This window comes from Ochotona curzoniae, unplaced genomic scaffold (assembly GCF_017591425.1).
Source record: "Ochotona curzoniae isolate NIBS_2020 unplaced genomic scaffold, NIBS_Ocur_1.0 scaffold_4683, whole genome shotgun sequence".
Classification (NCBI taxonomy): domain Eukaryota; kingdom Metazoa; phylum Chordata; class Mammalia; order Lagomorpha; family Ochotonidae; genus Ochotona; species Ochotona curzoniae.
The window spans coordinates 15,596,452-15,624,166 of NW_024467121.1; the positions used below are offsets into that span (position 1 = coordinate 15,596,452).

Genomic DNA, 27,715 nt, shown 5'->3' on the forward strand with positions numbered 1-27,715 from the left:
TTGATTCATTTGTTGTCATCACAGAAGTCGATACAGGAATACTTTTCTGACTGCAAAGGTATTCACAGTTGTTCCTGTGCAAACAAATCCTTTTTGGAATATATGCCTATGGTTAATGTTTCACCTTTCATTTGACTGTAAAATTGCAAGATGATCCTAAGTTGCGCAACAAGGCTTTTGCTGGTCAGGCTCACCCAGGTTAATGCAAAGCCATTGACAACTGCTTTCAGGATGCTCTGTCCAGTGGGCTGTGCATCCCCTGAGCAGTTGTGGGGTTGAGATTAGATCTACTCAGTTTGTTGATGAGAATGTCAGGTAGGACAGAATCAAAGGCTTACAGAATTCCAGGGAGATTACATCTATTGCATCCTTTTTATCTACAAGGCCTGTCACTCCATCATAGAAGGAAATTAAATTGGTCTGGCATGATTTGTTTCTCTAAGAGCCATGGTGGTTACTACCCAGTCTGTTACGCTCTTCTAGGTGATTGCAAATTGATCATTTTGATGATTTATCTTAGCAACTTTCCTGGCACTGCGTTTCCGGCAGACCAATGCTTCCTTTTCATTCTTTTAAAGATGAACACAGTATTTATCTCTTTTTCTTAAAAATTTTCTTCATGCATGACTTTAGTGTAACTGATCAAATCTGACAATATATTTTTATGTATTAATTCTCATGTTATAAATTAGCATTGGGTAAAAGTTCAAAAAGTTCAAAATTGACTATTGTTTCAGCCCATGTTCAATCATTGTCTTCATTCCTCTGTTTATTCAGGTATTAAACATTTATTGAGAACTGAGGAGATTGGAAAATAATAAACAGATAAATGATGAATTAATATATCTCTTGAGAACCTGATATGGGAGACATACAAATTAAAAAATGATTGTGCACTGAAAGCATTGTGCTAGGATAAGGTGGGACACTCAGTACAGGTATTATACCTATCTTAGGTACATCAGGAAAGCTCTCAGAGAAGGTAGGGCCAACCTGAGTGTGTAATGCGGAGTGTGAGTTAGCTGATATAACATAGGGAATAGGATGGAAAAAAGAGTAGTAGAGAGAGGAGGAAGATACGCCAGGAAAAAGGGACAGAACATACAAAGGTATGGCTGTGGGCCCAGTGTGATAGCCTAGTGGCTAAAGTGCTTGCCTTGCATGTGCTGCTCTACTTCCCCCCTTCCAGCTCCCTGCTTGTAGCCTAGGAAAGCAGTTAAGCATAGCCCAAAGCCTTGGGACCCTGCACACATATGGGAGACCTGGAAGAAGGTTTGGTTTCTGGTTTTGATCCGTCTCAGCTCTGGCCATAGTGGCAACTTTGGGGGGTGAATCAGTGGATGGAAGATCTTCCTCCTTGTCTCTTCTCTCTGTAAATCTGACTTTCCAAAGAAAATAAATAATAAGTTTCAAAAAACAAAAACAACAAAACCACAAAGGTATAGCTGTGAGGATGAAGTGGTATAGGGGACAGCATAGCAGTGCAGAATGAATGAGGCATGACTTGCTCTGTTAACCTTGGGAGAGAGACAGTGAAGGTGGAATGAGAAATATATATATATGTGTATATATATATATATATATAGAGAGAGAGAGAGAGAGAGAGAGAACTACAGAGTATATAATTGGCAAATGATGAGGCTCTTGAGTGTCAAAATAAGTTTGGGCATTTTCCTGAGTGTGGTGGAGATGTTTAAATGTCACTCACTTGATTTTTTTTATTGAGTATATATAATTTTAATTACATGGATGGCCTTAAGTATCAGATGCTAGAAAACATGTAGGATATAATCTCATCCCCAAGCACCTTGTAAATTACTCAAGGAGAGAGAACTTAATAGACACAAAGTACTTAACTGCAATATAAGTAATTGAGGTAAGAGCCAAATAAGTCTCTCCAAGGAGAATTACTGGGAGTTTGGAGAACAGTCTTTGAGGTTGAGTTTATCTATTTTATCTAAATTAAGGATAAAGTAAGAAGCACCTCTGGCTTCAATTATTTGGGTGGAATCCAAATAACATACACTCAAATGATAAATTACCTTTCAATTCCAACAGTTGTTGTCTGCCAAGCACACACTAAATTTGCCAGTGTCCCCAACTGCCATAGCAGTAATTGAGAAAAATGAAAGCAAATGGGAAAAGGTTACTTTCTCTTCTGACATTCAGAAATTAAATAGCTCAAGCCAATCTCTTGCTAAGAAAAAAAATTAGACAGGCTAGAGAAGCATCATTAGAGATGCACTTAAATATACTGGAGTGTTTCACAAATTAGAGATGAATTACTGGGACAGAATCGAGGAAGTTTGGAGGGTTAGGATAACAATATCACTATCTTAACCCTGTGTTTTTCACTACTCCCTCCCTTACCCCTACCCCTGCCAGATATGGAGAGACCGAGTGGCACTGTGACAACTTTGCAGGGCTGTGGTAATAGGAGAGGATATATAGGGTGTATTCCAGCCATGGACACCTGTAACACACTCTGGCATGAAGGTTGCATCCTGGGTATATGAATGAAGAGGAGTAGCTTTGCAGCTAATGATGTTCAGTTTTGTATTGTCTCAATCCCTAACTTTCAAGTAAGGATCTTCAGGAATATTCATGCATGAAGGCACCTGACTGACTCAAACTTAACATACATACATGATCTGGAGGAAGCTAACATTGACTTTTGTGGTCAACTATTTCCAGAATAATCCAAACATGAAAGACCTAGGCAATATGAAGAAAAACCCACAGAAGTATTTAGCATTTGAAAACGGTCTGTGGAGATTTGGATAATGGAAGGTTCAAATATAAGCACTAAGGAGTTACCATTGAATGATAATTAGGAAGCTTTTAGAACACTGGAAAGTATAAAAAGAATTCAAATGGAAATTCTGAATTGAAATAAAAATGTGTAGATGTGGTAGTAATAACAAATGAAATGTTGATTAAATAGTGTGTATGATATAAATTTAAAAAGAAACAGATTGAATTTTTTAGTTTAAAAGCCCTCATCTTTAAAAATATAAATCTCACATAATTACATAATGTGTAATGTAATATCACATCATACTTCATGGTATTTTTTTTTTCCTCAAAGATTAAGAGCAGAGATTATCTACTTCTACCACTCCGCTTTTACACTGTGTTGGAGGTTCTGGTAACGCAATAACCAGGAAAAGGAAAAAGCAACCATACTGGAGAGAAAGAAGTAAAGTTACTTGTTTTGTTTTTGTTTTTATTTGTTTTTTTGCAGAGGATGCGATCATCTATGTGGAAAAATCTACTTATCAAAAAGGATGAGAGATAATCTGCAACTCCATTAATTGTGTTGCAGATGCTAAGATTTAATTTCCTTTTTTTAAAAGACCGAATAAAATTTCATCAGGTATACATGCCACATTTTCTTTATCCAATGAAGTTGTGGCTAGCTAAGTTGCTATACCAGGAGATGAGCTTGACAAAGTGATCGTTGATCGAGATGATGTTCTGGACAGCCCCATGGCCATCACATCACAGATTCACAGAGGGACCGTCCACAGTCTTCTGCGTGGTGGTGATGGCGTGTGCTGTGCTCATGAGTCCCTCCACAATGCCGAAGTTGTCATTGATTACCTTGACTGGAGGGCTAAGCAGTTGGTGGTACAAGGAACATTGCTGACAATCTTGAGAGAGTTGTCATACTTCTCATAGTTCACATCCCTCATAAACAGGGGGTGGGGGTGATTATGACCTTTTACCTCCACCCTTCAAGTGAACCCCAGCTTTCTCCATGGTGGTGAACTCTACCACACACCTGGCAATAGTATTGCCCTATGTGATGTTGGCAGGATCTTGCTCCTAGAAGATGGTGTTGGCTTTCCCACTTAGACAAGCTTTTGCCTGTGTCTGCCATGATCATGCCATGAAACTTGTTGTGGGTGGAATCATACTGGAACCTGTAGACCATGGGAGTTGACATCAATAATTGGATCACTGATGGCCACAGTGCCCACTTTGTAGGAGTGAAAAGCAGCCCCAGTGACCAGGCGTCCGATGAGGCCAAATCCCTTCACTCTGACCTTCACATTGTGTCTCAAGGATACACTGACACTGCAGGAAGATGCAGCTGCTGTCTGTCCAGAAGGGAGAATGGAGCCCTTTCAATGTCTACATCTGAATGTTCATACCTATTTAAATGGTATTTTTCTGCTTACCACTTTTTAATTCTTCAATTAGCAGAGGGTTAAGCTTGTGATTGTTGAGAAAATTAAAAGCATGTCATTGAAAACACCGGAAAAAATTAAAAAGAAAGAGGAGAGAGTGTGGAAGTGACAGAGGAAGGGTGGATATATTGGGATATATTGTTATGTTATTAAAACTGTATATATAAAATACAAAAAATGGTATTGCTGAAATTAAGGGAAAAACGGGATAGAAGAAGAGTTTGAGGGATGGAGGAAGTGAGGTAAGTATGATAATCTATGAAATACATAAGATATATTATATGCACAGTCCAATCTTCTTTATGGACTTTATGGAGCAATTTTTTTTTTCTGGGATAACACGTTTTTTGTTACATGAAATGCAATGTGTTGGTAATTCTTTGGCTCTGGTTCTAAGTGAGCCAAGAAGTATAATCTCTGAGTGATTTCTTCAGTTGTAATTAATGTCAAAGTGTCTATGAGTCCAAGAGTTGCAGCATTTCATTGAGATAGTATTAAGCCTTTGTAGTTGTTATGGGCTTGCAACGCTATCTGCCCCAGAAAGCAGGGTGTCAATCATACCAGAGTTTGTGATGATTGCACCCATGATTTCGGGTGGGGTGGAATGCAGAGGTTCTGCCTCTTGTCTCATCAGACAAGAATGAGTGGTTCCTGTGGCCTTGAAATTGTGTCAATGAAATGGGACCTAACTCAGGAGCCACTGCATGATGCTGGGGCTTAAAGTACCAGAACTCCCAGTCCTAACACTGGAGGATGTGAAAGGGGTCTTGCCTTAACCACAACTGAATATAGGTTTTGCTGGGGGATTGTACACTGGCAGGTGGATCTGAAACAATAGAGGCATGTAGTGTCTTTGGATCCTTATGGAGGTTTCTAGTGAGTCTGAGGCACATAGTACTAATGGCTTTAGAGAGTCTTTTTTTTTTAATATATATACGCAATTATTTATAAGGGAGAGAGAGAGAGAGAGAGAGAGAGCTGTCAAGATCTGGAATCTGCTGATTCACTCCCAAATGTCGCGAGAGTTGGGGATGGTCCAGGCAGAATGCAGGATCCAGGAACCACATCCAGTTTTCGCAGCTGGATGATCATTCACTGCTCCCAAGCACATGAACAGATGAGCAGCGCAGCTGGAACTCAAATCAGGCTCTCAAATCAGGGGATGGGACCTCTCAAGTAATCACTTGACTGACCGTACCACAATTCACCTTTTAAAAACAAATTTGCAAAGTGAATTCAGGTGAAAAATTGTAATCTTCGGAAAACTGTTGGAACAATGGAGCATCCAGTTGGGAAGGAATTTTGATTCAGATCTCATGTCACATCTGAAAGTTAACTGAAAACTGATCACACACTTAACTTTTTAGCTTTAAAGCAAATTAATATCATAAAAATTATAAAGAAAAATATAGGATAAGATTTATTTTACCTAGTTCAGTTGTGTGCTTGTGTTGCTATAATGAATTACTGCAGATAAGGTGGTTCATGACACAGATGCCTGTCACAGAGCAGGAGGCCAGGAAATCTAAAATCAGTGTCCCTCTATTTAATGTCTGGCTCTTGTCTGTTGTGTGGACAGTCTCTTGTCCAGTTTTATTTTTACGTGTTGGTGGAAAAGAGAGAGCATCCAGGTATCTCCTACCATTAAAATACTTACTGTACTGGACAGGGCTATGTCCCTGTGATCTGATTTAATCTTAATTAATCCCAAATTCAATCATTAGGAATTAGGGTTTCAACATGGGAATTTTGAGAGGGGGCACAATGCAGTGTATATCAGCTAGGATTTGACTTGTTTCTTAAATACAATGCCAAGAGCCTATTTCATAACAATCACACATCGTAATTAACCTAAATGAAAGCTTTTTCATCTTTTAAAGTGGTAAGAGGAATAAGTACTAATTGGAAGAAAGACTCTCAAAGCATACATTTGTTAGTCTAGTATCTAGATAATATAACAAACTTCAAAATTTAGGAAGAAGAATTCAGTGCCTTTTACAAGATAAATGGGCAAATGGTTTGAACAGATGTTCATCAAAGAAGAAATAAGACGTGAACCAAAAAACGATGCGTGCACCATCAATTACTAGATAATTATAAATGTAAACTCCAGTGAGATATAACTACATATGCTAGAACCACCAGACTGGCTTAAACGAAGAAGACCAACATGAAACTGAAGTAGCAGGAACTCTATTTCTATTTCTGAGGATATCAAATGATGTTAATATAAAAAGCTACTATATTCTTTAGTCATGTCATGTATGAAGATTTATTTGTGAAAAAAATGAAAGCATATGTCAAATCAAAGATTTGCATGCACCTTATAATATTTCCGAACTGGGAAAAAAAAACAACCTCAGATGACTTTAACAGATAAATGGACAAAGAAGCTCCTGCCACCTGCATGCCATGAAATGCACTTCCACACGAAATGAATGATCTTCCATATAAGGAGCACACAGATTAAACTCAGAATAAATGTGATATATGGAAGAAGCCAGGCCCCAAAAGGCACGCTGTGTATTTCCATTAGTAACAGAATTCTGCAGAATGCAAACTAATTCATAGTTCAAAAAAGCAAAGCAGTGCCTGACTGTGGGCCAAAGGTCAAGGGTAAATGTTAGAAGGGTTACAAAAGAGCACAGAAAAACTTTTTGGAGTGATAGAAATGTTCATTGTCTTGATTTTGTGGAGATCTCTTGGGTGTACACATGTGTCAGTACTTATCAAATTGTATGTTTTAAACGTGTGTGCTTATGGTATGTGAATTAGACTTGAGTAAAGCTGTTAAAATCAGTTTACATTTCTATACACATGAAACAGGATATGAAATTGAAAGATATACATGTTATAATAGCATTAATAACAAGAACCATATTAGAATACGTTTTAAAAAGTCATAGTTGTCATCAGAAAATTAGAAAAATAATTGAAAAAATAGAAGGACTTAATAAAAGTTTGTTTAAAAAGTCAACTTTTCCCAGTTCTAATTAAATCACAAATGTACGTGAATATGTATGAGAATTGGGAGTTATTTTTATAATTCATTTAAAATCTACCTATTGAAAAACTTGCAGAATTTGTCTTTCTGTGTCTAACTGATTTAGTTAATATAATGTTCCACCCATTTGGTTGAAAATGGCAGGATTTCACCCATTTTTATGGCTGAGTAATATTCCATTGTGTATATATAAATATATTGTATTTCCTTTATCCAATCATCAGCTGCAGAACAACTAGGTTGAATTTACATCTTTGCTATTGTGAATGGTGCTGTCGTAAGTATGAGAGTTAAGGAATCTTTCATATACTGATTTTCTTTGCATGCATTTACAGAAGTGTCATAGCTGAATCATATCATGTATCTATTCTTAGTTTTGGAGAACTTTGTTGTTTTCCATAATGGATTTACTGATTTCCATTTTTACCAACAGTATAATAGGTTTCCATTTTTCCACATTTCCACCAGCATTTGTTATTTTGTGACATTTAGATAATCAATAGCCACTGTAGCTGGAGTGAGGTACCTCGCCCTGTTTTTCTTTGCATTTTCCTTATAACCAGTGCCACTGAGCATCGGTTGATGTATCTCTGGACATTTGTCTTTCTTCTGGAAAGTGCTGACTCAGATCCTTGCTCATCTTAACAGGATTGTTTGTGTTGTTGATTTTCCTGAGAACTTTATATGCCTGAATATCAATCCTTTATCAGAGATATAGTTATAAACTCTTTGTCCCATTCTGTCGTTTGTCTCTTCACTATATTAGTTATTTGCTATTCTGCACCGAAGTTTCTTGTTAAAATTCTATTTTTGTTTTATTGCTTGTGATTTAGAATTCCTGGCCTATACCAATGTCTTGGAATGTATCTCTTACATTTTCCTCTAGTAGTATCATAGCTTACTAAACATTTTTTCCGTTAGAAATAAGCCTGTCTTTTAATTCCAATTTTTCAAGAACTTTTTGAGGTACCATTATATAAGCCAATGAGCAAATGGCTAAAAGAATTAAAACTGATACTGTTAAAATGAGACTATTCAACACACAATACATTTATAAATGATATTCAATTTCATTAGCTGATTAAAACCACAATTACATTTTCATAACACTACTTATCCCTCAGAATGACTAAAGTGAAAAATTCAACCACCCGGTGTTGCCAAATATAGAAACAAGTTATTGTACTACATATTTTGTTTGAAATGTATTTTAGCATCAGCCATTCAAAGTGTTTACATTCACCATGATCCATAATTTTATTTCTTGGTTGAGCCCAGTAAAAGTGTGTCAATGCAGTAAACAAAGGCGTTCAATTCAGGATTATTTTTCCATATTAAAACTTAAATGTAACCCACAAACCATTAATACTAGAATAGACAAACCAGTTCCTTGGGATATGTATTGCAATGAAAACAACTGTATTTATGTTTTTCTCAAAAATGTATTTGGGGGCCTGGCAGGATACCCTAGTGGCTAAAGGCCTTGCACGCACTGGGATCCCATATGGGCATCGGTTCTAATTATGGAGGCCCCACTTCCCAATTGGTGCCCTGCCTGTGGCCTGGGAAAGCATTCGAAGACGGCCAAAAGCCTTGGGACCCTGTACCCGTGTGTGAGACCCAGAAGAGGCTCCTGTCTCCTGGTTTCATATTGGCTCAGCTCCAGCCATTGCAGCTTCTTGGGGAGTGAATCAACAGATGGAAAATCTTCCTCTCTGTTTCTCCTCCTGTCTATATATCTGACTTTCCAATAAAAATAAAAATGAATCTTGATAAAAGAACATAGTTGGTACCAATAATACCATATTGAGTGAAAGGAACTAGATAAGGAAGACTTACGTTGTGATCCTACTTTTAAAAAAGTTAGCAAGCAGTGATAGTGTGAGGAAACTTACAGATGTGTGCCTGTGGAGGGAACGTGGGCAAGGGGATCACCACAAACTGGGCCGATGCAAGTGTCCTTTGCAGAGTAACGTGGACTTTGAATGAAACGTGGTAGAGGGGGAATTTTAGGGAGAGGGATTAGAGTGCAGATGACAACACCTTATTCCCTGAACAGTGAGCATCTCCTTTCATTGATGAGAACCACTCAGTTGTGTGATTAAACGTCATATAATTTGCTATGTATGTCATAATTTTTTCAACGATCCATTTTCTGTAGAAGAGGAAAAGAAGCTTTGAAAACAAGGAGTATCTTGGGTGAAAGCAGCGTCAGAGGTAGATTTCTAGGTAAGCCTCACTTACCTGCATTCTATGGTGCCCTCACTGGCTCTTTTCCACTTCCTCCTGAAATAATACATGCAGTTTTGCCAATTGTAGCTTCATTCTGGCACACTAAGCACCTTTTGTAAAAACGCAAATACCTCTAGTAGTTTGAAGAGCTGTCATCACAAGTCTCCTGTTTCCAGATCTCAGAATTCTAACAAGTCCACAATGATTCATTTACATTATGGGTTAAATTGTCTTTCCTGAGCTAGACAGGAATTGAACTGCCATTTAGAACATTGTTTCTATAGGGATTAAATTCAGATTTCAAAACAAAGTATAGGAATATGATCTATTTGTCATTTGGGGAAAGCCTATACAGTGAGTGGCATACCATAGGAGAGATTTGACAGATTTAGATTCCAGCTAAGTGGAGTTAATGTTTGGTTTTACTTATTAGTTATTTGTTATTAGGGAATATCAAACTTTTATATACTAATTTTTCACATTTGCAGATGTGGGTAAAAATACCTACCCCTAAAACACTTTAAGAGACTCAAATTGATAAAATGCTATATAAATGTTAGAAATGGAGGTTTAAAATTCCCAACTGTAGGAATAAAATTGGATTTAAGAAAGAAAAAAACGGAAAAAAAAACCAGTAAAAATATACTACAGGACCAAATTGTTAGTCCAGTTGGCATATATTCTATCTCTCCCAGTGTCTATATTTTCAACTTCATAATTAAATCCCTCTGTGTCATTCTCAAAAGCCCAGGAAACAACCATGGAGTGTTTCTCACTCCGATTTTCATCTGAACTCCTCACCTATAGCTTCCACAGCGGTGGAGATAGGTGCCTGGCATAGAGTCAGCAATAAAATATCTGCTCCATTTGATAATTTTTTGGTTGAGTTGTTTTGTCTGTAACCTGAATCACATCTCTAGATGGAGTGGATTTGTAAGATGTTCATCTGCTATCAAATGTGTGTCCCTTTATTTTTGCTGTTGTGTAAATTCAGAATATTCCCCTGAGACTTAAGATATAAGGAAGATGGCCTTATAGTTGAAGTCATACTAAATGCTGAGGAAAATTTTGAGACTTTTTCTTTGAAATTCGCAAGTTTGAGGCCACCTATCATAGTTTGACTAATTTACATAGTTTTTTTTTTTAAGAGGGGCTACTCCAGATCATGATGAAAACGTTATGTCTGCTTTCAATGCTATGTGTTCATATTTGTCTAAGTTTCTGTGTTGCTGTGAAAGTCCTTAGTGTGATTAAGGGGCACAGTCTGTGTTGAACGTCATTTCACGTAAATCAAAGGGCAAATGAGTCCTTGAACTTCCAGGTCTGCCAAGCCAACAAGGTGTGCAATTGCCATTTAGAATCAGAGGAAGAAGTCACAAGAGTTCCTTACCTGTCACTGTAAAATGCTGCTTTTTTTTATCAACCACAACAGTTTTATGATAATGCATAACGAAATCAACATGTGTAGCTTTTCCATTTGGCTCAAACATCTCTTTCAGAGATGCTATGAACACATGCACGCGGCCATTAAAGTGGCCTGTGTCATCCTTCTCATGACAGCAACTGTGAAGAGGAGTGATGGAAGTGAATGAGTGTGGCCTACAAACACAGCAGGAGAGATAGCATCAGGATTAAATTAGCTGCATAAGCTGTTGGGCTGTGGTCTGACAAACTATTTGAACAATAGGAGAATCAATAGGACACTCCAAATGGCCCAACAGCCTGGGAATTCTATCGCTGTCCTTATGGAACTCTTACCAGAGAGCCTTCAATACATTATTTCATTTACTATTTCAATTTAAATTAGAGTGGAACTTAGCTGTTTGATCCCAATGGTGAGAACTGAATAAAACATAACTAAATATTACATGATGCATTTATAAAGTTCACAAAGGTGTATGTCTTCTATCTCATATGTTTACGTTTATATAATAAAATTATATTTGTTTGTTACCCTCCCCACTGTGGATGAAGCCATCCAAGAATGAAGAAGACCGAGAAAGAGTCTGCCTCTTGGTACTTGTGGTTTTTGTAGTTTTCCTAAAGCTTTCTTATTCTGGTTTTTGTTCACACTGACCAAAATGTAACCTGGTTGTGGTTCTGTTGCTTTAGGCGCACAGGGTCAAGGTTCCTTGCCGATGAGAAGCACGGTTAGTTTCATGGTGACCCAAAATTAGCTTGGACTTCAAAGAACTTCCTCTTTTCTCTGCATGAAGAACTCTTTTTAAAAAGTCCTTTTTCCTTTTACAAGGTGAATGCTTCAAAGCACGTGGGAGGAGTATTTCCTTCTCCGTGTTTACCTTTCAAAGGTGAGGAGTTCATAGACATTTCTCTGTTTGTTCAGTAAAATCTAATCCCGGGCTTTGAGGCCGGGGCTCTCCGCGATCCTCTTCTACTGTCAGGAGTTTCCCGTGCTCATTTTTCACTTACTGATGCACTAAAGAAGCTGTGCCAGGAGCCAAAAAAAAAAAAAAATACTCACATTAAATTCCTCTAGAGTATATTTCTGCCAACATTGTATTTCACCGAAAAAAATAACTCAGTCCTGTTTTCAAAGCCTTCCTTTCTTTCATGGGTTACAAATGTTCAGTGAGTAACCAGAAATGACAGGCAAAGTGCAGTATGACTGTGCCTTTGCTTTCCCGCTACACATTCGGAAGACTCATTCTAAAGCAGTGAACAGGTTTTATTTCTTGCTTTATTTTTAACCTATTCCACTGACATCCGTTTGATTCTCAGGCCCTCAGTGAAGATGCTCCACAAGACACTCTTCACTGTGTCACCTAGTACAAGAATGGCTTTGGGTATGTATTGAGCTTGCAATCTTACTTGATTTGCCCCTGGAAACAGTGTGAGGATTTTAAGTAAGCACTTTCCCTTCTTAGTCTAGAAACTCCCCTGAAACATGATAACAGAAATTTGTACTTCTCAAGAGTTGTTTTTTTTTTTTATTAAATGTGTACTTTTCTCTATTAGCATGGAAATTTTCTGTCAGAAACTATTTTTTAAAAAATATATATTAGGTAAAGTGGCAGATGGAGAAAGAGATCCTTCATCTGATTTTTCACTTGTCGAATGACTGCGATGGTCAGGACTGGGTCATTTTGAAGCCAGGATCCTGGGTTTCCCCCAATGGTAGCAAGTACCCAGAGATTTAGGCCATTTTCTGATTAGCATGCTGCTGGACAGAAAGCAAAGCAGCCAGAACTCTAGCTGGCTCTTGGATTTGGAATGCCGGTATCATAGGCGACAGTCTAATTTGCTGTCCCATGACACTGGACCTGGAAAGTATCTAATCTTTTGGTGAAATTTGTATTTGAAAAGAGCTCAAAACAACTTATAATAGACTCCAGAGTACATATTAATCTCTGAAATAGCACTTGCAGTTAGCATAATCACCAGTAAAAGACTAAAAATTGAGGGCATGAATTTGTATGTATATGCATATGCATATACGTGCACATCTGATCATGGATAATGAAATATCACTAGAAAATAAGTGGGAAAGATTATGGTAAATTTTTTAAATGTTCATACAGAGTAGAGAAAAAGTTGATTTTTTTGTTTTTAAACATAGCAGGGCAGATTTTCTTTTACAATGAACACACATCCTATGCTTGGAGGAAATTATTAGTGAATAATCAAGGATAATTTAAACAATTAAATCATCCTTGTGAGAAACTCATTGGAACAAAGACAAAGATAGTTTCCATTTATTAACAAGCTACTAGATAACAAGCACTGTGTTACATGCTGCATGCAAGTTATCTTCATGAGATTAATATTTTAATTTTTAACTTTGGAGTATGTCGAAATTAAGTCACTTACCTGAAGACATTTAGACACTTGGGATGGGGTCTGGTTCTTATCAGTACTCCTTGAGTGACACCGGAAAACCTCTTCTTCTATCCATGCACTCTTCCTACTGGTTAATGGCAAATGCCCTGAACTTTAGACACATTTATAAACTGACTTAGGCCTGACTGGCTGAACTTAGTCTTGCTCTGTAGTCCAAGCCACTGACTCCTTTTTAAAAAAGACTTATTGATTTTTACTGGAAAGATGGATATACAGACAGGAGGAGAGACAGAGAGGAAGTTCTTCCATCTGATGCTTCTCTCCCCAAGTGGCCACATTGGCTGGAGATGAGCCAATTCGAAGCCAGGAGCCAGGAGCTTCCTCCAGGTCTCCCTCGCAGGTGCAGGGTCCCAAATCTTTGGACCGTCCTTGACTGCTGTCCCAGGACACAGGCACAGAATTGGATGGGAAGCAGGGCTGCCTGGATTAGAAGGGATTCTGGTGAGTTCAAGGCGAGGACTTTAATTGCTACGCTATTGCGCAGGGCCCTAAGCAACTGACTCTTCACAAACTTTCCATATGCATTCTCATATCAACACACTTCTCTACCTTTTGCCATCTGCATCCATCTCTGCCCTTGTGGATCAGCTCGGGTTCTCTAACATACAGATTCCTGAACTCTCCAGTATGTTGTGTCCACTGTTGAGTTTTTATTAATTCCGCTAATCATCTGGCACCTGCTTTTTGGCAGATCTGTGTGATTTCTTATCATGAGTTAATATTTATAAGTTTTTGAGATCAGGTACATATATTTAGTTTATTTCTATGTTTATTGCATAACGATTGAGATAACAGAACCTGGAACCACTGAGTCAATGGTTCAACTATTTTTGAATTACATGACTTTTAGCAAGTTATTTAATCTCTCTGTACCATACTTTCCTCATCTGTAAATTATAGTTAATAATAAGGCCTCATACATATGTTGGATTAAACAATACAATAAATGTAAAGCTTTGCTGAATTTATGAAACATTGTAAACTTCCAATATATCTTACCATTATTTCATTAATAGTCATGCTACCTTTATTATCATTGGTAGTAACAGTGCTAATAATATGCCTAGGACGTTGTATACTAATGATAGAATGAATCTTTTTATGTCTTTTTTGAAACTTTTCAGCGTATATGGATATCTTTCTTTTAAAAACTCACTTTTTGTGCATCCATTATACTTGTCACAGTGTTAACTATGTCGAAAGCTTGCAAAATGTTCATGAATAAATGTAGCCAGTCTAAAGTTGTAACCAACATAAAGAAAAAATAAGACAGAAAAATAAATATAAAAAAATCAGAAAATGAACTTTCAAAACAACATACATAGGAAGATTTGTCTATATAAAATGAATAATTCTAGGAGTGAGATTTCAAGTGTCATGGCTTTTGCAGGTTCACAATTGCTTCGTTGTGTAGTGGTTCACAAAGGAGGAGATGGGATACATGGTTGAATTTGTGTGCCTGTTGGACGTGGGCAGTGACTCATCTATGGATCAGAGGATTGGTCTGTCTTGAGGTGATTATTAGTAAACTATGACTAACGTTTTTATGTCTCGCTAATCGGTGATTCTACAGCATTTTTCAAAGGAGTCAATTATGCAAGTCCATGTCTTATGAACCTTATCAGAGAAAATAAATGATCTCAACCACACTTTTCTTCTCCAAGTACTATAAACAGGGCTCTGGGAGATAGAATCCAAGTAAGCCTCAAAATTCCAAAAAATTAGGCAGGTGTTTGACAGAATGGTTAAACCACCACCACTTTGGATACTTCTATCCTCTATATGAGGGGTTGGGTTCGAGGTCTGGCAATGCTCCCAGTTCCAGCTGTGACACACCCTGGGAAACTGCAGGTGCAGGCAGCCTTGGGTTCTTGCCACCTGCCTAGGATGCTCATCTTGAATTTGAGATTCCTGGCTTCAGCCTGGCCCAGCCCCAAATTTTGTAGAATTCTAATTAGCAGAGCAGTAAATGGGAGATCCTCTTTGTGTTTGTCACTCTTTACTTTTTGTTTTTTTGAATGAATAAAATTATCTGATAAATTTTAAAAAATTAGAATGAGCAGGTCTGAAATAGGACTGTTAAACAAAGCTCCTGAAAATGACTGGCCAAACTGGTAACCTTTTATGAACATGGCATCAAAACTACCCAGCATCACAAGAAGACAAGAGAAGTGCTGTGGACTCTCAGGCCTTCAGTTTTCCACCTGGAGTTACGTCTCTGCGTGGGTCTTGTGTCTCAGATTTTATGCCTTGTGTAAATGGCAGAAGGTGACAAGTTTAGGATATCCTAATGAGAAATAAGAGGGACCAATCAACGATGCTCTCTACAACTGAAAACAGTCGAGTATTTAAAATACTGGTATCAATTGCAGGGATTTTTCATACTTACAAGAAGCCCAAAGCCTCGTTGACATAGAACCTGGATGTCTTTGGAGCAACCACAGAACCTGAGCTATCTACAAATTACTACATTATTTAAAATGGCTTTCACTGTTTTTGTTGATGAGTACAAGGCCAAAACCACAGCTACTTACACATTAAATAACACAAAGTCTCGGGCCCGGCGCGGTGGCGCAAGTGGTTAAAGGTCCTCGCCTTGCACCCCCGGGATCCCATATGGGCGCCGGTTCTAATCCCGGCAGCCCCGCTTCCCTTCCAGCTCCCTGCTTGTGGCCTGGGAAAGCAGTCGAGGACGGCCCAAAGCTTTGGGAACCTGCACCCGTGTGGGAGACCCGGAAGAGGCTCCTGGCTTCGGATCGGCATAGTATCGGCCCGTTGCGCTCACTTGGGGAGTGAATCATCGGACGGAAGATCTTCCTCTCTGTCTCTCCTCTCTGTATATCCGCCTTTCCAATGAAAAAATAATAAAAATAAATCTTTAAAAAAAATAAAAAATAAAAAAATAACACAAAGTCTCTCCATAGAGAAAAACTCACATGAAAATATCCATTGTAAATGAATGCCTCATCCCAATCAATGGAAGGGAATTGTGGTGATAATAGCTGCTAACCTTACTGGAAACTACTGAGGGACAGATTCTAATGGTTACAGCTAGTCTTCACTTTAGTTTTACTGATCATCCTGAACCTAAGACATGAGAATGTCTGTTCTCTTCCTGACCCTATTCCATGGTTTCCTGTCCCTTAATGACAAGAACCTAACTCAACCAAGCACTGGGAGTGTCCATCCAGACTCGACTGCTTCTTCCCTCTCTACCCTCTGCACCCGAGTCTCTTCATTTTCCCTTCCACTCACTTCATACTCTTAAGCCAATCTTTCTTCTCCAGTCATACTGATGCCTTGTAGATGCTCAGCTGTGTCTGGCTTGCCTACAGGCCATGACATTCCCTGTATAATGGCAAAGTCTTTTTTAATCCTGACCTTCTCTCCAGACACTGACTTCGGTGGGCATCATCCTGGCAGCCATTCCCTCTGCAAAGCCTTGCTTGAACATTTCTTCCTCCCCAAAACAACATTGATGTTGTTCTCAGACATTCTTTCTGCTTTAATTTATTCACCCCACCCTCACCAGGACCCCTGAAAGCATTTAGTGCAGGTTCATAGAACTTGTTTAACTCTAGGTCCTCCTCAAAAGGCTTGGCATGGCTTAAGGGAATGCGTTATATACCAGTAGTGTCTAGTGAATGTAAGAGTTCAATAAATATTCATTGATTAAATCCTCACAAGTACCTGTTCAAGATAAACACTATCCTCTTCATTCTGTGGAGGCAGAAACGTGAGCTTAGTGAGGCTAAATCATTGTTCCAAATCATGCGGTGAGTAGATGCTAGAACTTGAATTAAGCTTAGATTTTATAATTCAAACTCCATCCATTTTTAGTATTAGACCACCGCTGACCTGCAATTTAGCAGCAGGTTGAGTACATAAAAATTGGCAATGATTCAACAAGGTGATTATTCTGGAAACCTATTTTAATTTCATAAATATAAACTAAGTCACTAAAGGAATGAATGATGGGTATAATTTAGACTAATGGAAGACCTTTAAACTCATGCAGATTCTGTTCTATCCCATTCTACCAATGGAATGCTGGAATCTTGAAGAAGAATGGCTGAAGTTCGGCGCTGTGCTTGTAACAGTAGAATATTTCTTCCCCAGCAGAAGGTTTCTTCCCACTCCTGACTAGCCAATCCCCACTGAGCAATGAGTTGGATGGCCTCCAAATTCTTCTAAGTCAACTTGCCGCTGAAGCTTGGAGTCTGGTGATAGTGCAATGTGATTAGCAGGAATTGAGGGGCTATGAAGCGAGAAATTGGAAGGTAGGGGTGCAGTGAGGGGACTTTTACCAGCAGATGCCCTGAATGGCCATTCTTGATTTAGCTTGGATTCTCTGACCACCTCTTTATTTTGAATGGTACAAGAATCAAACTTCTTGCTTTTCTTTTCTTTTTCCACCCTAACCCACTGTTGCTTTCCTTCATTTGGAATTTTGACCATAACCTTAATAATCATGAGGCAGAAAAGAATTTTTAATTCACTTTTGTAACCCTCACCCTCTTTCCTTATATTTATTTTCCATGTAGACCTACTAGGCAGGAGAGGCATGTTGGAGGAGACAGGAATGGGTCTTTGAACAAACAAAGATATATATAGAGAGAAATTTATTTCATCATGAAGTAACCAAGGATTTAATAATTAAGGATGGAATCGTGCTCTGCAGTGGGACAGATGGGAACTAGGACAAGTGGATGAAAGAGGAATATATCATTGAGTGAAAGTAGCAAAGGTGAGATGAATGTGTAGACAGAGAATGAAGAATGATAGAATAATTTCCCTCCTCTCCATTTTTATTCTTCTCCTATAGAGAAGATATGGGGCTGTAAGCCGTGCAAAGAACAAGATACTGGGATAGTTTTGAAACAGTAATAGAGTTTTTATTGGTAAGGTGGAAGAAGAATGAATGAAGAAAAATGTCATTCGATAGCAACGGGGTCTGGGTATAAGAGCATTTCTGCAGAAGTGAACTTTTTTATGACAGTGTTTTCTGGAAACTTCCGGGTGAATATACAGATGAATTGTTTTTATATATTAGAAATTTAGTTGCAAGAGGTAGCTAAAATGAGGATTATTACCTTTATCCTTAAAGGTTTTGATTCAACAAATCAACGGAACAGAAGAATCTGAATTTTAAAAATATTCCAGTTCATTCCAATATACGTGGCTTATATTCCATGCTTGGGGATGTATTGTCTGTCCTGGTTTTTGAGATTCAGAAGTAACTTTGTGGCTATAAATAGTCATATGACCTTATGCTTTTCTTTAATGCAGAAAGTTACAGCCTATTAATTAGACAATAGCATTTAATTTAAAATATATACTGAGAACAAAAGACCTATTTTTGTACATCTAAGGCAGATATCATTCATCTTATTGTTGAATATTCTATGGTAATGTTATGCTTTTTCTCCAAATAACTGTCATTGTGACATTCTTCTATCTTCGTTTTTTTAAATGGTCTAATATGATTTTTCTCCCTGTTTGAGCTTCCAATTCAATCTGCTGTTGCCAGTTAAATCAGCTTCTCTTTGCGGCAAAGACTGAGGCTGCTTTTGTTAGATTAAACATTCTTCTCTTTATCTGGCCCAGCTTTCAGCTTCATCTACTTAGTTATATCATTGGTTGGGTAACAGAAATTGTAAGGATGTGACCCAGTGGGAAAATCGACTCAGGAGAGGAGGCACAGCACTGTGGGTTTGACTTCTTTTTCTGAGCATATCTGTCTCAGCACACCTGGGTATTCTTCCCCAGGGCTAAGAAGAAGTTTGAACCGCTCTGCTCTTAATTAGCAGCATTCATTTTGCCTTCTGCTACAGGTGATCATGATTCATTGTCTATGTTCCTCAGAGAGATTTACTGCTAAAAGGACGCATCCCTGTAAAATAAAGAGGTGATCAGTGGTGAAGGGCATGCATGAATCTCCCTCTTTTATTCTGGGAGATTTGGTATGTTCCCTGCGATATAATCCAACAGTCAACCGATGGTCTTGGCACGTTAATTCAGGTGGTTAAAACATATCTCCCTGACATCTCGTATCTCAGCTTAGGCACTGAACTTGGTTGTTGTCTATGTATCTTCTGGCTCAGGATACACCGTGTATTGACAGGCCTCAGTGCTATCAAATTCCTAACGTTGTAAGAAAATTGGTGTATGTGCATTTCTGTCTCTCTCTTTTTGGTTGATTCCTTTGAAGTATGTAACCAGATGATTAAAAATCAGTGAAGTAATGGCCCAATGCTTTGGACTATAAAAGCCTAATTCCATGATGAAATAGTATTTTTCCAGGTGACTCGGTGTTAGTTTCCATGAGAGCTAAAATTTAAATGGAAGTTTTTCCTCCTTTAAAGGATTTTGATTTTAGAAGGAACTGCAAGGTGACTTCAGTCCCTCAGAGCATCGGGAGTCATCTGTCTCTGAGTTAAGCTTTGTGATCATTCACAAACATCAATTGCAGGGTATTTAGTTGTTATGAACTCTGACATTTAATATTAAAGAATAACTTTTAGGGCCCAGCACAATAGCATAGTGGTTAAAGTCCTTGCCTTGCACCCCTGGGGTCCCATATGGGCGCTGGTTTTAATCCCAGCAGCCCCGCTTCCCATCCAATTCCCCGCCTGTGGCCTGGGAAAGCAGTTGAGGATGGCCCAAAGCCTTGGGACCCTGCATCGGTGTGGGAAACCAGGAAGAAGCTCCTGGCTCCTAGCTTCAGATTGGCTCAACTCCAGCCATTGCAGCTGGTCTGGGAGTGAAGCATCAGATGGAAGATCTTCCTCTCTGTCTCTCTGTCTGTATAACTGACTTCCCAATAAAAATAAACCTTTAAAAAAATAAGAACTTTTAAATGCATTCTTACATTCAGTTTTTAAGTATGGCGAAGGACAAAATTAATAGTAGAAATATATAGCACACAAATAATTTCACCAATCTATGGGATGTAAAACTCTGAAACAAAAATTTTATTTTAAAAATAATGTTATAGTCAAAAGGGCATGATATAGGCTCTTTTGAAAAGCAGACAAATTTCAGAGATATGTTGAAAAGAGATATGGGAACGTAATAATCCCTTCAAGTTGTTTTTCACTATTACTACCTATAACTTAACCTCAAGAAAGCTGTCTTGCATACCCTTGCATACCCTATAAAATATAGAGTAGGATAAAAATAAAGTGATTCAGTGTTCTCATCCTTCAAATGAGAACACCTCCTTTTGAATCTCTTAATGTGACCATTTAATGAAAAAATCCAAACAAAAGAATTAGAACAGACTGGATCCCTGCATATTTAAAATGCATTTATTATGGTTAATGCTAACATATCTACTGAATAAAGAATTATGAAATATGTAACTGGGATGCTTACACTGACCATGATCTTTCATTCTTTGGCTTAATTGTCATAGGTTTGGGCTTTTAGTATCTTGCTGGGGGTTGGTAGAATTGATGACAGAGTTCACCTGAACAAGACAAATTGTGTTTTATGTTAACTTTTATTTACATGCTTTGTCAATTAAGTTTAATTATTCTTTTCCAATTTCATCTTTTCTCACTGTGTCCACCTAATCAGTTACATCCATTTGTTCTCTACTCAGTTCCCTTAGGATTCCAACCCTTACAACTAAAAAATTAAAAATAGTCATCAAAATTGCAAATTACTTTGCCCTGCAGTTACAGCTTTTATGTTTTTGTGACCATTTACAGTTAGTGATGGCTTCTTTAGACATTGCGTATGAGAAGATGGGACTGTGCAGGAGAAATCTAGTGCATACTCAAACAACCTTCAATTTGGAAAAATTGTGGAAATGTTGTTCTCTCCACTAATGAACATGAAGACCACAGAGTATAGGGATAGTTGAGGCTCAGCTTCAGAGTTGGCATGCTAGTTCAAGATTACAAACTGAGTGAACTTGAACAAGCTGTTTAAACATTTTAATATTAAAAATATCTGAGACTGTACTTCCCTACTTCATCAGAACAGGCAACTAGCACGTTATTGGTGTGCAGGGAGATTGACACTAGTGGAGGCCTAATGGGCTGAATTTCTAAGGAAGCAAAAACTAAATGAATTCTATGTAAGATTTTATTAGATCTTAACACGACTACAATTTGTTTAACTAACAAATTTTCATTTCAATTTACATGTATTCTTTCATCTCCTTCCTCTTTCTTATGCATTTAGAGAGATGAATGAAGGTACAGTATTTGCTTAACACGTAAACTCAACTCAAATAAAACCATATACTTACAGAAGCACTGTGCATTTCTTAAGTCTATGTCTAATTGCTACTCTCAACCATCTCTATTCTTAAGTTTTCCATTATTTTCTTGCTTAAAGTACAGAAAATAATTTTTTTCTTTTTCCTTGCCAGAGTCCTATGTTTGTGATCCAATGAACTAAACGTTTTTGTCCTGGCCTTTTAGCAATGGGTCTAACCCATAGATTTTTGATGAGAAATGTGTTAATCTGGCATGTAGAACTACATATTTTTAATAGGCATCAAATACTTGTATGTGGAAAAGAACATTGTGGTTGCTCACTTTGGATAAAATTACAGGCCTATCAATCTTACTGCTGCGAAGTATGAAACCAGGAAGTATTTTTCACTCCACAGAGTATTATGTTACATGATTAGGTGTGTTTTGGGAGCAGTTCTCCTGTGTGGGAGAGAAGTATAGAAAGTAGGGCATACTAAATACAATGAAGTCAACCAGTTTTCACATTTTATGTTTTGGTCTACATTATGAATTTTCACTCTTTGCCCTGGAGTGTTCAGCTTGATGGATCATGCTCAACTCTTCTCTGTTACTCTAATGTGACTCTCGCTCAAGTTATTGACATGCTCCTCAGTGATAGTGTAGACACCAAGGTCATGGTTACAAGACTGCACCGAGGTTTTGGTTAAATTGCCTTCTTGCTTGAGAAGGAGGAAAAGGATGAAACTACTGACTTGCTGGTATTCTTTTAGCCAAATATTTTGCCTAACATAAAAGATTAAACGTTATTGCTAGAAGTAAACTATGATGTTAGAATTTTTTGGTTTTGATTGGATATTGAAGTTGTTGACTGATTTAAGATGGACAATTTTTTCTGGAGGATAGCTGTTGACAAATTAAATGCCATAACGATCTTATTTATGCAAATGCTTTTCATTGCTACTGCTTAAAGGATAGCAGGTGAAGCTGTACACCTGTGATTTTACAACACAGTGTCTGTTAGTTTCAGGTGACTACTGAGCGCTTGAAATGCGGTTAGTCTAATTTGACATGTGTTTGCATGTCTAGTGGAGATTAAAACTATAGAGATGGATATATTATATTAAAAATACATATTATAAAAAATCAGTGTTATTATTTCTTTTTCATTTTAAGTATGGCTATTAGATGGAGAACAAGATGGCAGATACACTCAAGCAGATGGAGAATTGTTACCCAGGGTGAAGCAGAGAGGGGACATTCCAGGAAGTAGAAGAGCACAGACCGATGAGACCGATGGACAAGAGAAAGCAGTGGAGACAACAGTGTGGTGTTACAGTGACAAATAGCCCCAAGGATGCAATAGAGCAAGTTAATAGAATGTAGGAGGCAGAAGAAGCAATCTCAGAATTGAAAGAATAAGATATCCAGAGAAGCTCTCCTTTGTCTTTGAAAATGAAATAAAATTCTTCCACATTAAAGAAAAGCTCAAAGAACACACCTCTTATAGACCTCCCCTACAAGTAGTACCTAAAGATATTCTTTTGACAGAGAAAAGGAATAGCACCCATCAAACCCAAAGGCAAATGTGAAGAACATCCCAGTAAAATAACAACAGAAGACTAAATCGGACAATGAACAATCCATTGCTAAAATGACAAATTATCACCTATTCGTATTAACCCTGAATGACCATTGTTCGCTGCTTTCCCAGGCACGGTAGGAAAGGGCTGGATGGAAGTGGAGCTGTCAGTATTTGAAATGCTTCTCACATGGGGTACTGTCATGCAGTCCTCACTACCACATCCAATGCCCTATCTTTTTTTTCCCCACCTTTCCTCTTTAGTATTTGTATGGACAGACTACTTCACCAAGCCTCAGTTTTTATCACTCGTAAGTTTAAAATAGTTCACCCCATCCCTACCCAGTTAGCATTGCTGTGACATAATGAGATAATACTTAAACGGGTTTTGACAAGTATGGTTCGAGACACCCGGAAGGGCTTAGGAAGTGAAAGAGAGCTGGAAATGAAAGTGGCATCATAGGAGCAGAGGCTGCATGTTAGTAAATGGCAAGATATGTGTTGGGAAGATGAGAGTGGGTTAGGTCTTAAAGAGCTGGAGATATTCAACTGTGCAGTTAGGATATTCTGCAAATTGCAGAGATGCATTAAACATAAGCAAATAAGAGGAGGATGTGATTCAATTTGTATTTTGCAATCTCACTATGCATGCAGTGAGTTGGTTGGTAAGGTGATTGGTGGCTGAGAATAAAGAGGGAGATTAAGACTCTGGCTATGGCAGTGATCTAAATGAGAAAGTGAGTGAGACTGCAGTGTCCATGTGATTCCCAGATTCCTGTATTGAGCAAGCTAGCAAGTGCAAGAGAAGGGAGGAAGAGATGATGGTTTCTAGTTGGAGCTTGCTGGATTTGAGATATTTGTGGAACCATCTCACAAGAGTGATCCAGTAGGACAGTGGGTTAAAATGTGAGACTCCTAATAAACCATGATTCAAGGCCATAAGAAGCATTCATTTTAGCATACCAATCCCTTTGTACAATCTCTTAGCTGTCAAAAGTTACAGGTAGAAATATAAAATTATACAGCTATTTTGACAATTTTTTCAGATCCTGAATAGTTTAACATAGATACATCATGTGACCCAGGAACAGCATATGCATGTATAAACATATTCACACACAATTATGTATACAAATGTTCTGAATGATATTAGTCATAATAATTTAAAAATGGAAACACCACAAAATGAGATTTTAAAATGTGGCATGTTTATACAACAAATAATTATTTAATAATAAAAAGAAGTGAATTCCTGGTCTATGTTACAACACAAATAGTTCTTAGGAATACTATACTAACTACAGGAAGCTAATTCAAAGGCCAGAAAAAGCATGATTCCATTTGTACAAAGTGTCCAGAACAGGCAAGTCAATTGAGACAGAAAATAGACTAGTGGTTATCTAAAAATGAAGGGTTAGGAATATAGGGAGTGAATACTAATTAAAATGAGGGGTTTTTTTTTTTTTGTCTGTGAAAAATAGTTTTGAAATTGACTGTTATGGTTGTATAACACATTTCATAAATAAAATTTAGTAGAACATTTTAAAGCTATCAATGGGATCTAGTTTGAAAAATAGTCCTTGGGTGCCAAATGCTGGCTGGGTAATTTTTGGTTAGGTGTGGTATCATGCTGTGTCTTAAATCCTTGTTTCTATACTAGTTTGCCACAGTACCTTATCATATAGGAGTACTGAGAAAATACATCACACTTGGCATAAATATTGCATTAGCTGCTTGAGTGTGCTGTCCAATTTGTTCTCAGGATTGGAATATTTAGTCCTCCAGCTGCTAGGCAGTAGTGTAGGTAGAAAGTTCTCAGCTGTCCATGTCTTTTGGGAACTGGGTGTGTGAAGAAAGTCATATTACCCAACCTCACAGTAGCCCTCCCTGCGTTCAGTCAGTGACCTGATGGTGGAGGAAGACTGGCAGTTCTGCTCTGCGGGAGATGCCCCTCAAGCAGGTTCCAAACCCTACTTATCATGAGCAATGCCATGGCTTCACTTTTCTCTGCATTGTCTTACTATTTCTCCTCCCTTCTGCAGGGGTGGAACCTACATAAAATCCCTAAGAAGGTCTGGCTTTTTTTTTTTTACTTGCTTAGTCTATTCCATGGAGACAAGCATGTGACAATATTTCTTCTTATTTGAGACAGATGGTTGATTCAAGTCTCTATATTGTATAGTGCACCTAAATGTTACTTAGAACAAACAAATTTGAAAAAGATCTTAGAACTTCTACATTGAAAAAAAAAATGTAACATTTGCAAACTTCAAAGCCCAATAGATAATACAAGTAGTATTTTAGATACACCTCAATAAATAAATGGAAGAGAAATAGGAATAAATTACCAAGAATATTAAGAGGCAAGGGAGATCATAATTTAAGAGCCATTCAAATAGAAAAACAAGTTTTTTACTTGACTCTTGGAAAAGGAATGTAAAAGTAAAAGAATATTGTTTGGTGAACTAGAAATATTTTTAAAAGGCTACTAGTTTTTCAAAAACAATGAGAAGTGCAATCTTCAGAATAAAGAAACAGATCAAGCTCCAGAAATGTACATAAAATATTTCTAATGATCTATCCTCCACAATACTACAAGTCCTCTGCAGGCCTTAATGAATTGATTGGCATGTTCCTGTAGAGCAGCTGGGCATGCTGTCCACTGCACTGGCCTCAGCAGCTGTGGAGACCCAGTTCTGACACACACACTCCATTGTCAGACCACAGATCCTGTGATTTTCATTGCAGCTGGAGTTCTGAGTCCAGTGATGCAGTTTGGAGGGTCCTCAAAGAAACCTTGCCAAAAGTGACCCTAGACCTGACTCCCATGTATGCCAGCCAGTGTAGTTTCCTGCTCAGTCCATCACCCACATCAGCCTAAATACATACTTGTGATTGCAGTCACCTAATCAGTTTTGACCTCAGACCCACCTCATATGTAAACAATATATGCTATGGCCCAGCCTAACCCTGTTTACCACATGCTCAACCCTCACTCACACCAGCGGGAATTGCAGCCTAGTTGGAGTGACCCCCAATAACTTCCACCCTGCCCCCAGACCTGGTTCCCATGCATGCCAGTATGTGCAGTAGACTGGTCCAGTCTGTCCCACATCCAATTTGGCTCCTTTGCAGATATCCCATTGAAAATCCTGTGAGAGTCTGGCAATACTGTCACTGGGTTTGTGGTAAAAACATGTTCATGTAATGTTTGAAAGGGTTATGCATCAGCAAAATTCCTCTGAAAAATAGTTCTACAGTATCTAGTTAGGTGGAAGAGGTAAGTAGATTTTTTAAATCTAAATCTTGATTGCAAGTTATTTCGGGAAAAGTCCATGGACATGTGCCAAAAAATATGTACAACAGCAAAAATTTAGAAAGACATATTTATACCTCATCAATGAGAATTTTATTTCATAATATTATATAATGATAAGAGCAAATTCAATAACTGTGCCTGAATTACTATGAATAAATGTGAAAAATAATTTGAAAAACCAAGTAGAGTTAAAAAAAAAATCAGGGATGGTGCTTTTACACAATTTTTGAATGTAGCAAATAGTTTAATCTAGTTTACTTAGGAATACACTCCTTAATACATAACTTTATATTAAAAAAAGAAAAACATCAAGAAAAATATAAAAGAAAGCAACTTGGCACAAGCATGGCAATTTGTAAATATCTTTTGCATATGGTGACAGATCAAATTCTTTTTATTTGTATCCTTACATATGTTTCAAGTATCTTACTACTAAAAATCAAGTAAGTCAAAGAAAACAGAAATATGAACTGTATGCATTATTCTTCCACAATAATTATATTTTTTATGAAATTTATTTCTATTTTCAATGGTCTTTCCATCTAAATATGGTAAATTTGTGAACAAGTCACATAACTTTATCATGTATGTACCTACGATGTTTCTCCTTGTAGTGGTTGTTTTTCTTATTAACACACAGTAAAAGTTATTCCTCACCTTAAGAACATAATTCCTATCTCTATGCGCTTCCTATCTCCTGCATAGAACTTTCATGTATTTTTCCTATAAGTTTCCTGTGATAATTCCTCTTTTGAAGCATCTCTTCGGTTTCTGCCTGCTATCCATATCAATCATGTTATGTGTGCATTAAATATGTTTTTAGTTTTTTCTTTGCTTTTGTATTTTTTTCTTTCTGCCCCTTGATTTCTTCTAAAATTCATTTTGGTGGCATCTGTGGGCTTCTGGCAAAGCACTTAGACCTGTTCATACAATAAATAATGTGTTTACCATTAAATCATAATTTTTCTGCCTAAATTGGAATGTGTATGTAAGCTATAAGGGCTTACTTTCAAAATCAAATGTTGGCTATTGCTCTATCATTTTTTTAATCATTGAAAAAGACTTCATCTTTTTAAATCAGTCTACATGATGACAGAGACATTTAGATACTACCTGTGTCCTCTGAGTTTTGCTTCCGGAACTGCCCTTCAAAGACTCAATGATACACTGAAGATCCTTGATGACTGGATCATTTCTTTCTACGTGAATCAGCAGACGGGGAGTGATGGTTGGTTGTTGCTGGCAGGTTGTCAGCCATAGCTTGCGTACGTGCTGTGGGAAGATGGCATACACCCAATTTGCTTCATAAGAATGATGCAT

At 37.7% G+C, this 27,715-nt stretch overlaps 1 pseudogene; it reads right to left on the reverse strand.

The window, feature by feature from the left end:
* Nucleotides 1-3,396: 3,396 nt before the first annotated feature.
* Nucleotides 3,397-27,715, reverse strand: LOC121148212 (annotated as a pseudogene).